Source organism: Cervus elaphus, chromosome 5 (genome assembly GCF_910594005.1).
Source record: "Cervus elaphus chromosome 5, mCerEla1.1, whole genome shotgun sequence".
Lineage (NCBI taxonomy): Eukaryota > Metazoa > Chordata > Mammalia > Artiodactyla > Cervidae > Cervus > Cervus elaphus.
The window spans coordinates 25863850-25877096 of record NC_057819.1 but is presented as its reverse complement, the minus strand read 5'-3'; the positions used below and the strand labels follow the sequence as shown (position 1 = coordinate 25877096).

Genomic DNA, 13247 nt, shown 5'->3' with positions numbered 1-13247 from the left:
CAGCATTGATTGCCTTTAGGATTGACTGGTTTGATCTCCTTGCAGTCCAAGGAACTCTCAAGAGTCTTCTGCAGCACCACAGCTCGAAAGCATCAGTTCTTCAGTGCTCAGCCTTCTTTATGGTCCAACTCTTACGTCCGTACATGACTAATGGAAAAACCATTGCTTTGACTATATGGACCTTTGTCAGCAAAGTGATGTCTCTGTTTTTTAATATACTGTTTAGGTTTGTCATAGCTTTCCTTTCAAGGAGCAAACATCTTTTAATTTCATATCAGTGTTGAATAATAACCCATTGTTGAGAGGGACCACAGTTTGTTTATCCACCACATACTGAAGGATATCTTAGTTGCTTAGTTTAAGCAGATCCCAACAATGGAGATTCCAAAACAGGGCAGCTTTCCTATGTACTGATCTAGGAAGACCCTGGAGAAGTCAGGCAGGTGGAACATTGGGGGATGTCTATATTTTGGATATAAATTGAATAACTGACAAGTTATTCACCAAATGACATCTTATAGCAAATAGACATTGGTGATGTTATCATACCAAGAAAGTTGGGGGTAGGTCTCAGGAATCTTTATAATCCACAGTCACTAAATTTGCATGTTGCAAAACCTGATTTTCTCAACTATTTATCCAGTATTCAAAACACTGATGAAATTCACCAAATAACTTTAAGAAAATCTTTTAAATTTTATTACTGGAGTATAATTGCTTTACATTGTTCTGTTTCTACTGTACAACAAAGTGAATCATCTATATGTTTACATATGTCCTCTCCCTATTGAACCTCCCTCCCACTTTAAGAATCTTAATAACCAAAGTCACTAGAGCTGGTATGGTATAGGGTACTAGTAATTTGGATAGTCGTTCTTCCTTTTTTCATAAGCTGTACACTATGAGATCCAAGTGTAGGTCAGAAGGTTGCTGGATGATTGACAAATTAAAAAAAATACACAAATAGCTAAAGGATATTTACACCAAGTTTCTGTAGCTCCATCTCATTCTGTTATCCATTAGAGTTGATTCTGTTCAAGTCCTAGAAATCTTTTTCTCCCAGCAAACAGCACAGGGAATACATTAACAAATCTTCATTAATTTCAGAATTCCTTCTAGGTGGCCCAAATCTTCTGTTCTAATTATGCTACTCTTACTGTATTATACTACTTCCATTTTAATGAGACTGCTTCTTGAACTCAGTAATTTTGTAACTAATTACACCAAAATATTGTGCTTTCTTCAGTGTAATCTGCTATTTTATTCATTTGTTCTTTTTGTTCTTTTATTCAACACATGGTTATTGTGCGTTTACTGTAATCCTGGAACCAGTCTCAGGGGACACAGTGGGGAGTGAGATGATTAGAGTCCTGACGTTTTAATGGGGCCACAGAAGACTAACATTTTTAAATGGTGATGGAGGAGGGTAGATGCTGTGTGCTTTAGACTGGATGCCTTAGACTGCTTCAGTGGGGAGGTGATGTCTGAACCAAGACCTGAAGACAGGAAGGGAATAGGGTGGGTAAAAATATGAAGATTCAGTTCAGCAAAACATCTCAGGGCAGAAATACAGTGGCTATGGAGTATGGAATCTTTTATTTATGCCACTACAAACACTTCTGTTTTCTATTTTTCTGTTTCCTGTTTTCTGCTCCATTGATCTGGGTCTTGGAGTGAGGACGATGTGGGATAGAGTATTGCTGACCGTCTGCAGACACAGAGTATGCATGGGAAATAAACTTCTGTCGTTTGAAGCCACTGGCATTTGAGGGCTATTTGTTACTTCAGCATAACTGAGCCCATCCTGACTGATACACATTTCAAGGCCATACTGAAGCTGAAGACTTCATTCAGTTGGTATTTCAATATATGTTTGTGTGGCTTCTTTGGATGGACACTGTGGGTGGCTTAGAACAACACAGAGAATATGATAGGCATGGTCCCTATCCTCATAGGGCTTACGGTCAGTGAACAGAGGTCAGTAGAGGACAGAGGTCAGTTGGGGCATGGGCCTGCAGGTTTTCTACAGAGGTCATCAGCAGCCTGTCCAGGAGGTGTAGAGAAAGTGGACTGTTGGTTAACGTGGAGTGGGGTCTTGCCAGGCTGATAGAGAACAGTGGGAAAAAGCTTAGGATACATTGACAAGAAGATAGTTTAAAGGGCAAAGTCCAAACTATATGGGTAAAGAATAGAGGAATGGACTTGTTGCAGGGTGGGACAGAGAAGAGAGAGGAGGGTGGGTAGTAATAGGGCTTCATGTGGCTGAAACAAGGAAATCAGATAAAATGTAGGCTTTAAATTCTCAGGAAGAAATTACCAAGAAGCAGGGCTTCCCTGGTGGCTCAGACGGTAAAGAATCTGCCTGTAATGTAGGAGACTCAGGTTCAATTCCTGAGTCAGGAGGATAACTTGGGGAAGGGAATGACTACCCATTCCAGTATTCTGGCTTGGAGAATTCTATGGATAGAGGAGCCTGGCTGACTACAGCCCATGGGGTCGCAAAGAGTCAGACATGACTAGTGACTAGGAACAATAGCAGGAATGACAATTAAGCCATTACACCATTAGTTACCGTTCTTTGGGAACCCAGGAGTGGTTCATGTTGTCATATGACTGGGGTCTTCTCAGCTCTAAACATCAGACCATTCTCTGGATACTATGACTTAATTAATGCCGTTATTTCCGGGTGTTGGAGCCCTCACCGCTATTGAGAGAATGCATGCAAAGTATTTCACAGTGCAAAACCTTTGATAGAGATGAACTCTTTTTCCTCCGACTTCATCACCCCTTCAGTTTATCTTGTCAGTTCCCAAGCATTTCCACCTTCTCTCTCTCTCCAAATGTATACTCCTCTTGCAAGAGAACAGAGATGCTTCTCTCCTAAGAATCCGACTCCCACGTGGAGTTCCCTCTTGGTCCTTCATCTCACGGAGGATGTATTTGGGGTGGGGTGATTCGGAGGGGAGGAGAGTGATGGAGGAAGAGAAGGTGGTGTCCTGTAACACGATTCGTCGTCAAAACACACATTTCGCCTGTGGCTCTGAAAGCCGTGTTCTTTTTATCTGCGTGACTCATTATGACAGATATGCCATGTGCCGAACAGTTCCCATTTGGAGATTGAATTACCATCCCATTCAGCTGACACAAAGCAGTTCCTGGCCGGCTCGGGCAGTCCATGAATAAGTAAATAGTCTTCCAGCTTGGTGCGGAGCATAAACATCGGAGGAGGCTTGGAGAGGCTGGCATCCACAGGGGATAGGAAGCTGGTGCTGCCTGGGGGCGTGGGCCCCAAGCTAGTCCATCTGATCCACTAGGGCACTGGTCCCCAGCATCTTGTAAGTACCCGCTTTGTGGATGGGGAAGGGTCTGCTGGGTTAATGAGATGTGGAGATGTGGTTTAGACACAGAGGCAGGAAATTCACCCTCCTGGACTGGGCTGGCTCAGGACTGGAGAACTGCCTTCATGCGCTGAGACCCGGGAGAGGAATCTGCAGCTTCTGAGTCTGTGATCATTCCAGGTTTCAAAGCCTTTGGGTCTTACTTGTGGCTTCAATTGTTGTTGCTACCCTCTGCACTTTACTTCCCAATCTGTTCTCAGGCCATCATCAGGGTCGCAAGGGTCCTCTGCACTCAGAGTCAGTTCAGTGGGCAAATTGTGAGCAGGACATTTGGAATACCCTGTCCCTCAGGACAGAAGGCAGCAGTTTAACTTGCTGCCGTCTGGAACAGTTCTTATTTATTCATTCAACCTGACTCCCCCAGGAAATCTCTGCTCCATTTGAAACCGTTTCGTTTTGCTTGTTTGAGCATCACATAATGGGTGTTACAAACAGCACATATTTAAAGTTGCAGTATCTCCAGTGGGCTTTTTTACCTTTGTTTTGTATTCAGTTTGGGGTCAGCACTTACCAGTTCTTTAAGCCCAGCTCGTGAGACTGGGTTTAACACCGTGAAGGTTTCAGGTAATGAATATAATAAGAGAATGAATGTCATTGTAGTATTTTTATGTTGTGTACATATATATATATTCATTAAAATAATTTGTGTAAAATGTCAAGAAGCTAGTGCTGGCTGTAAGACCAGTGGATTCTTTTGTGTGTGTGTGTGTGTGTATCCTATATGTTTTATTTATTTAATTTTTACTTTATATTGGAGCATAGTTGACTTACAGTGTTGTGTTAGTTCCAGGTATATAGCAAAGTGATTTAGTTATGTATGTGCATATATCTATTCCTTTTCTTATTCTTTTCCCATATAGGTTATTATTACTACCGAGTAGACTTCCCTGTGCTAAACAATAGGTTCCTGATGATTATTTTATATATTGTGTGTATATGTCAGTCCCACATTCCTAATTTATCTCTCCCCCACCTTTCTCCTTCAGAAACTATAAGTTTGTTCTCTAAGAAGGTCAGTGGATTCTGTTCTGTTTTTTTCTATTTATTCTGGTAGTCAAGAGATAGATGAAATGAGTGGAGTGTGTTCTGAACATTAAGTAGCTAGAACTGGATTTTCTCTCATGGCAGAAGGATTTATTCTGTACTCTGTGATGAACATGTTTATAGGGCAAGGCAGGTGGGCAGTGTTTTCAGTTGCTTGGCATTTGGTAGCAGCAGTAAATTGTGCATTAATAAATCATTGCTTTTCTTTCCCTATCTGCCCCAGCAGCTCTGTTAATTAAAACTTTGTATGAAGTGATAGTTGAGCTGTACATCCAATTTTACCTCAGACTCATTAGACTTGGTTATGCACATCCCCTCAAAGGCATTATCTTGCTGGACCACTTTTGAATTAATAATAATCACACTTCACATGGAAGCATATAGAGGAGGTTTTCGTGCTTTGTAATCATTAATAAGCTCTCCAGTCAGCCTGGTGAGATGGAGAGACATTACAGCCACTTAGCCCCTGTTAGGAGTGGGCCAGGGAGAAGGGGCAAAGGAGCAGAAAGGTATCGAAGATGCAAGATCCCAGAGCCCAGAGAGATTAATGAAGAGAAGAGGTGAATTTACTCAACATACAGTTGTTTAGTTGCTAAGTCATATCCGACTCTTTGCAACTGCATGGACCACCGTCCACCAGGCTCCTCTGTCCGTGGGATTTCCCAGGCAAAAATACTGGAGTGGGTTGCCATTCCCTTCTCCAGGGGATCTTCCTGAGCTGGGGATCAAGCCCGCATCTCCTTCACTGCAGGCAGATTCTTTACCACTGATCTACTTGGGAAGCCCCAGTTTGCTAAATGCATTGAGAGGCTAAGAATTATTGTCCTATTTATTTTTTTTCTCTTTTGTAGAATTAGAAAGTATTTGCACAACTTGCAAGTTAACAGGGTTTCCTGTATTCTTTTTTTTTTTTTTTTTAATGTCATCCTTAAGCATTTCCCTAAGAGAGACATTCCAGGAAGTGGATTGTTGGAAGGCCTTGGGGGATTTGTGTTCAGAGGGGTTGGTCAACCCAGATGCAGTGCTTCTGTGATGGGATGCTCACTGGAGGACTCTGTACTTTGATTCACTTTTTACTTGGTCCATTTGATTGCCTGTAGAGACCAACCTGTGTTCTCATGACTTAGTGATTATTTGGTTTTGGAGCAAGATCCTGACAGCTTAGTGGATATCTGCGGGGCTAGTCAGTGATGGGCTCACTCCCATGGCAGGGAACTGAACATTTTGTCCTGGAAGCTCCAAATATCCCCATATGGAGGTATTTGCCCTTGGAAGGATTTTTTCTTTTTTTTTTAGCCAAAATGATATTTCCAATCTCCTGCCTGGTTTAAGGGTGGTTGAGGAAATGCCCAGCTACTTACATCATGCTCTGGGACTGGAGTGGGGTTTCCGGAGAAAGCCTCTGTTACTTTCTCGGTTTTTCAATATGGCGCTCCATTGCTGAGAGCTCTGCCTGCTGCCTCTGTGTCCTGAGCTCTGCCATCAACCCCCTCCAGGAAATACACCTCCCATCTCCGGTCTAGACATCTTCCCCTTACATCTCCCTTTGCACGTCATTCTAAATCTTATTAAAGTCTAGCTTGAATGCAAATGACACAGCATGTTCTGGCCTCCCCTGTCAGAATCTGGTCCTGGAAGGACCCAGTCTTATTGATGTGTGGGTCTGACAACTGCTATGAAGTACAACTTCATAGGTACTCAGAAGGGGGTTGCTATATTGAAATAAACTCAATTTTGGTCATGAGATGGGCTGGGACCTGGAACCCTTTGCTGCAGGGCTGCAATGCTTGCACCTGGACACACCTCTCCTGGAGCAACAAGATACAAAGAAACTACGTGACTAAAAATAACTGTGCATGCCCAGCTGGGGCAAATTCTGAACAAAGGGTACAAAAAGACCAAAACATGACACCCCTAAAGAGCCTGAGGCAAAAGCAGGGTCCTGGGCATGCCCCCTGCACACACCTACAAAGCCGGGGCAAAACACCTCAGCCATCCCTCCAGCCTGACCCCTGGACACACCCCTACCCTCACCCTATATAAGGAGCCAGCTGGCCCCCTACCTGGGGGAGAGAGCAAGCAAGGGAACCTGTTGTTTGTTTTTGCTCCATCCTGCTACAGCAGAGGCCACCAATAAAGCCTTGTCTGAATTTCTTGTCTGGCTTCTGATCAGTTTCTATTGATCGAGGAAGAGCAAGAACCCTGGTCAGTATCGGTCACATGAATTTTCAGTTCCAAATTCCAGGCTAAAGCCCAACTTTATGTTAGTTCTTCCTCTCGTCCACGCTGCTTCCTTTGAACCTGAGGCACTCTGGAGCTTTTGAATAACACTTGAGATAATTCAATACATCATCTTATTCTGTGATTCTAAGAAGTTTACAGACATTTCATTAACAAAATAAGAGAGAAGTAAAATAACTTCTATTTTTTCCTTGATTGTTTATGTCAACGTGAAGGCATACTGAAATAGGGGAATTTCTGTTTTTAAGTATTTAGTAGCATGATGGGAATTCCCCCAAGAGTTTGCTACATGCAGCATACTTGTTGGCTTTTTATATTGATTTTTATTCATTAATTTGACCTACAGTGACACCTCTCATCATCCACCAGCATCAGTCATGTTGATATAATTAAGGACATGTATAGAGCAGGTCTGGATGATAACTTGGGTCTCCGTTCTGTCCCTGTTGCCATCAGCTGGTGGCATGTCACAGTTATACAAAAAGGGATAATTAACCCTGCACACAGTTTCTCTTGTCACATTCAGGGACTTGGGATTCGACTCAGAGAGTCATGAAAGCCTAGCGTTGGGGTGTGTGCATATTTTTGCATTGTTCCACACCAGAATGTTTGGGTGATGGGAAGGGAAAGTGTCAAGCTGGGAAGATCATGAGTTAAGCCTCAGCCATGTCACTTACTTAAGCCCCCAGGGCTATAAACTAGAAAATGAGAACATGTTCTCTGACTTTGCCTGTGTCGTGGGCACAGAGGAAGGTGAAAGAGGCAGCAAAGCCAACTTACAAGCCATTCTTTGTCATAGAAGATGATACGCTTCTTCCTACAGTTTAGAAAGGACCCTTCAGCCCGGAAGCCTGTGGGTCTAGAAGACCCATTTGATCAGACCCAAGCTTTGGAAGCTCCACTTGGCAGTTTCTCACTTTGTGTCCTGAGACCAGGATCCCAGCAGTGGAGCTTTGTGCTGAGTTGTCCTTTCTTCCACCAGAGGCTTCACTCCCTGTCTCATTCAGGGCTGTGTCCAGTCTGTTATTTAAGGATCTATTCAAGACATGTTTATCAAGGCCACCTGGGGACTTCCCAGGTGGTCTAGTGGCTAATAATCCTCCTTCCAGTACAGAGGGGATGTGGGTTTGATCCCTGGTCCGGGAACTAAGACCCCCACATAACTCGGAGCCCCTAAGCCCACAAGCTGCAACTACAGAGCCCGCATGCCACAACTAGAAAAACCCAGGCACTGCAATGAAGATCCCAAGTGCCATAGCTAAGACCCAATGCAGCCAAACAGGTAAATATTTTTGAAAAGGCCACCTGTGTGTCAGTTAGTTGGGGAGGTCAGAACTGTGACCAAAACAAGTGTCTGTGCCCTTGTGGAGATAGCAGTGTCATAGGGGAATGGCAGTGCAAAGGTCCTGGGGCAAGAAACAACTTGATGCATGAAATGTGTTTCTGTGGACACAGATGGGGAAATGGTGGAGATGGGCAGCTCATTCAGGACCTTATAGGTTGTGTTGTGATATAGATTTTTTTTTAATTATTCATTTATTTGGCTGCACTGGGTTTTGGTTGCACCACATGAGATTTTTGTTGCATCATGTGAGATCTTTTGATGTAGTGCACAGACTCTCCAGTTGTGGGGCCCAGGCTTCAATAGCTATAGTGCACGGGCTTAGTTCCGAGAGGCTGTGGGATCTTAGTTCCCTGGCCAGGGATTGAACCCATGTTCCCTGCATTGCAAGGCAAATATTTTATCACTGGACCACCAGGGACGTCCTCTAGATTTTAAGTCTTTAGAGTAAAGGCTAGCTGCTTTTACATGGGAGAGTGATATTTGATCAAAATTTGCCTCCTAAAAATATCACCCCAAATTCTGAGTAGAAATGGAGGTGAATGTGGTAGCAAGGAAAATCAGGAGGCCACCATGTAGCCCAGTGAGTGGCTGTGGTGGCCTGGATCAGGGTATTGGTGGTAGAAGTGAAGGTCATTGGAGACAGTCCAGATGAATTTGGGTAGTAAAACCTGCCAGTCATTGTGATGGATTGGAGTGGAGGAAGAGTGGGAGGGCTCACAAGCATGACTTTCAGAATTTTGGTGTGGACAACAGGGGGGATGGTACAGTGCCACTTCCTACCATGAGAAAGACTGGAAGAGAATTAGACATGGAAGCAACCTAGATTTCATCGACAGGTAAATGGATAAAGAAGATGTGGTACATATATACAATGGAATATTACTCAGCCATAAAAAAGAACAAATTTGAGTCAACTGTAGTGAGGTGGATGAAACCAGAGCCTGTTATACATAGTGAAAGAAGTCAGAAAGAGAAAAACAAATATCATATATTAACGCATGTATATGGAATCTAGAAAAATGGTACTGATGAACGTATTTGCAGGGAAGGAATGGAGACGCAGATGTGGAGAATGGACTCGTGGACACAGGGCAGGGAGGAGAGGATGGGATGAGTTGAGAAAGAAGCACTGACATATATACACTATGATGTATAAAACAGAGAGCTAGCGGGAAGCTGCTGTTTAACACAGGGAGCCCAGCCTGATGTTCTGTGACAACCTAGAGGGTGGGATGTGGGGAGGAGGGGGTGGCTCAACAGGGCGGGGATGTATGCATACGTATAAAATTATGGCTGATTTGCACTGTTGTATGGCAAAGACCCATACAATGTTGTAAAGCAATTACCTTCCAATTAAAAAAATTTAAAAATAATAAAAAAAGAAAGAACTAGATTTGTGGGGAAGATTGAGATTCAGTGTTGCATTGAACTCTGTTTTGAGTTTGAGTTACGAGGTGTGTGGGAGGGTTGGGGAGGAAAGCAGCAGTTAGATGGCCAGGTGAAGAGTTCAGGAGAGAAACCTGGGCTGGCTCAATTGTTCCTTCATGTGGGGTTCAGTTTGAGGGCTCCTGGGTGGAGGCTTCGTATGAACACAGAGCAGAGATTCACACTGGGTGATCATGAGATGATTTGAGGGGGTAAGAATAATAGCTCTTTTTTTCTGCCAAAGGTTTTCATGGAGCCAGTGGCTGGTGAGGTTGTTAGTCAAGCATTCTGAGTATAAAGCAGAAGGTGGACCAGCCGGAGCTTGGCTTTGGGGGTTGCTTTTGATAGAAATGGGAAGATCCCCTGGAGAAGGAAATGACAACCTGCTCCAGTGTTCTTGCCTGGGAGATCCAATGGACAGAGAAGCCTGGTGGGCTACAGTCCATGGGTCTGCAAAAGAGTTGGACCCAACTGAGTGACTGAGCACACATTACACTTGATAGAAATAAATGGATCAGAATCTTTTATTCCAGTAAACATTACACTTGGGAGTTAATGGTGCTGATAGAGGTGGTGGTGGAGGTGATGATACTGATGGTACTGATGATGATGATTGTGATGGTATTGTTAATGGTGCTGGTGATGGTGGGAATGGACCCTGCCAGTTTGTGTTTGTTAGAAATTCACACCCCATCCTGCGATTCCTATATTCTGTGCTCATTTCCTCTGGCAGGAGGCATAAAGAGTCTATGTGAAACTCAGCTGTTTCAGATATAGGATATACACTTGGTAACCATCCATTTCCCATCACTATACAGCCCCAAACTCCCCATCATTTAATTAGTAAAGGCAGGGTTCTTGAAGATGGGGAGATGCCTGGATAATATTCCAAACCCTTTATCTTTCATTGTAATCAATCTGAGAGTATCTGTTGCTTCAATGGATATCATTCATAAGAAGAGGCGTTGATCTGCATGCCCTTGACAGACACATTTTGTCATTAGGGACACTTTCCTAGAGGATATGTCTCAATTGAGTGAGGCGGGTTATTATTTGTGTGTAATTTTTTTGAGTTCATTGATCTTCTGTATCCTGGGGGACCCAGAAGTTACACAGTTCTCTTAGGGGTAGCAGGCAGGTTATTTCAGGATCTTATTACTTGATGCTTTTTAATTTCGGTCGTTCAGGGGTTGAAAGCTACAGAACAGAGTGATGTGCATGTGTGTGTGAAGCTTTCCTATATTTGGAATGGGCTGATCTTTTTTTTTTTTTTTTTTGATAGATTGTTGGCTGCTTGGAATTGCAGATGCATCATTACGTTATTGCATTTAAATTTAGCTCTTGTTCTCACTTTGGAAGGGAATGGAATGTTTGAATTATTTCACCATGAAGGGAAAGCAATTAGAAAATAGATCCTCGTGACTTATCGAAATAGGAGGTCTAAGTGGAGAGTTTCAGAGGGGGCTGCATATTTGACTCAGAGGAAGAGCCTCTTGTGGATACCTTCAATGTGGAGGAAATTAAAATTTCCTTAAACACATCTTGATGATCACTAAGGTTTAAGCTGTCTGAGGGCAGCATATGTATCAACCTGTCATGATCATTCTTTTCAATAGGATTGTATCCATTCTTTTAAACAGGGGCTATGGCCCCTCTGTGTAAATAAAACATGAAAATGTTTATTCCTAGACCCAAGTTAGAGAAATTATGTCATCAACAACACTTTCACAGAGGCTGCGAATATATGGATACGTGGAAACATCTTTATCAGATTTCAAGGGCAAGAGATGCTTCTAGAAGTCACATTTTACAGAGGTGTGTCAAGTAAAAAGCCTCTGGTATAACTTTCACATTCTCGATCCCCATCAATAATCATTATTAACAATTAGGTGTTTCCTTTCAGAGTTTTCAGACCCTTTCTTGTCCATACACACATCTACATTCACAAATATATATAAATATACATGCCTTGATATACAGATGTCTATGCACATGCACAATGGGATATGTATATATGTGTGCATCCATTTATGTGTATATGTGCCCAAGTACCTAAATACTCTGACTTTTAAAATTCATTTTCCATGACTCAGGCAGGAAATTGGTATGTTCACGGTAAAACTCAAGTGTCTTTGATTCTCTCCCTTTCACCAATTTCACCACGGTCATCAGTTTCGTCTTTCTGGACCTTATCCTACATATATTTGTGTGTGTGTGGAGAGTCTAACAACCTGACTTTGTACATTGTGGGTATTTCAGTCAATATTTGCTGAACCCAAGAATCGTGGGGAGGAAGTGGACCCAGGGGTCCACTGGCACTTTGGCTGCACCAAATGTCTGTTTATTCTACCTCTTTGATAAGTTGCATCATTTTGCCTCCTGGAGTTAGCTGGCTGTTTATTCAATGCCATGAGCTCTTCTCTGCCTCTGTAGAGAATTTTGGTGACTGTCAGCCTGGGGAAAAAAGTGAAACTGAAAGTCTTAGATGCTCAATCATGTCCAATTCTTTGTGACTCCATGGACTGTAACCCACCAGGTTCCTCTGTCCATGGAATTCTGCAGGCAAGAATACTGAAGTTGGTAGCCATTTCCTTCTCCAGGGGACCTTCCTGACCCAGGGATCAAACCCAGGTTTCCTGCATTGCAGGCCGATTCTTTACTGTCTGAGCCACCGGGGAAGCCTGGGGAACACATATCCTGAATCTATCGGTCAACCCAGTATTTGCAGAGTGTTCAGCAGGTAACCACATAGACAAACACATTCAGCAAAGCCCAGATACAGTCATAGTGTTACTGGGAAAAAATAGAATTCTTTATTAAAAATTTTATTTATTAAAAAATTCTTAATATTAAATATTTAAATATTTATTAAAAAATAACTAGCACCTTAACCAATGGTTTCATGATAGTAATATAAATTTTCTCTTTTCTCAGGAGATAAATCTGTACCTTTCATCTTAATTAGGTTAATTATTCCATGGTCAACCAATACATTTTCAGTCATTATGCAGGTTTCAGATGTATCGCTTATAACCGAGCAACTGTATTCAGTACAGAGTGATCACCACCCTGAATATGGTTACCTCCTTCTTCACTTATTTCACCCTCCTACCAACCCCCTTCCCCTCTGGTAGCAACTAATCTGATCTCTGTACCTGTGAGTTTGTTTTTATTTTTTATTTTTTTAGATTTCACAGATTAGTGAAATCCATGGTATTTTCCTTTCTGCACCTCAGTCATTTCACTAAGCATAATGCCCTCAAGGTCCATTCATGTTGTCACAAATGGCAGGATTTCATTCTTTTTTTGTGGCTGAGTAATATTCCATTGTGTACATATACCATATCTTCTTTATCTATTCATCTGTTTGTGGGCACTTAGCTTGTCTCTGTATTGTGGCTAGCGTATGTATCTTCTTAGATTCATGTTTTCATCTTCTTTGAATAAATACCCAGAAGTGGAATAGCTGGATCATATGATAGTTCCATTGTTAATTTTTTGAGAATCTCCAGGCTGTTTTCCGAGGTTGCTACACCAACTTACATTCCCACCAACAGTGTACAAAGGTTCCCTTTTCTCCACATCTTCTCCAGCGTTTGTTATGTCTGGTCTTTTTGATGATAGTCATTCGGACAGGTGTGAAACTGGATAGCCACAAGCAAAAGAAAGAACTGGAGCACTGTCTTTTCCTAGACATGAAAATTAACTCAAAATAGATTAAAGACTTGAATATAAAACCTGAAACCATAACATTCCTAGAAGCAGACACAAATGATACCCTCACTGATACCAGT

At 42.4% G+C, this 13247-nt stretch overlaps 1 protein-coding gene across 2 annotated transcripts in view; it reads left to right on the top strand.

Moving 5' to 3' along the window:
* Nucleotides 1–13247, top strand: part of RIMBP2 (RIMS binding protein 2) — a 299129-nt gene that overhangs the window by 68379 nt on the left and 217503 nt on the right. Inside the window, exon 1 of one of the 2 annotated variants that reach the window (XM_043902114.1) lies at nucleotides 3236–3335. The exons of the other annotated variant lie outside the window; for it this stretch is intronic. The gene's annotated coding sequence lies outside the window, so the exon portion shown is untranslated. Of the gene's footprint in view, nucleotides 1–3235; nucleotides 3336–13247 lie in introns of those variants that run through there. 2 annotated transcript variants of the gene reach the window in all.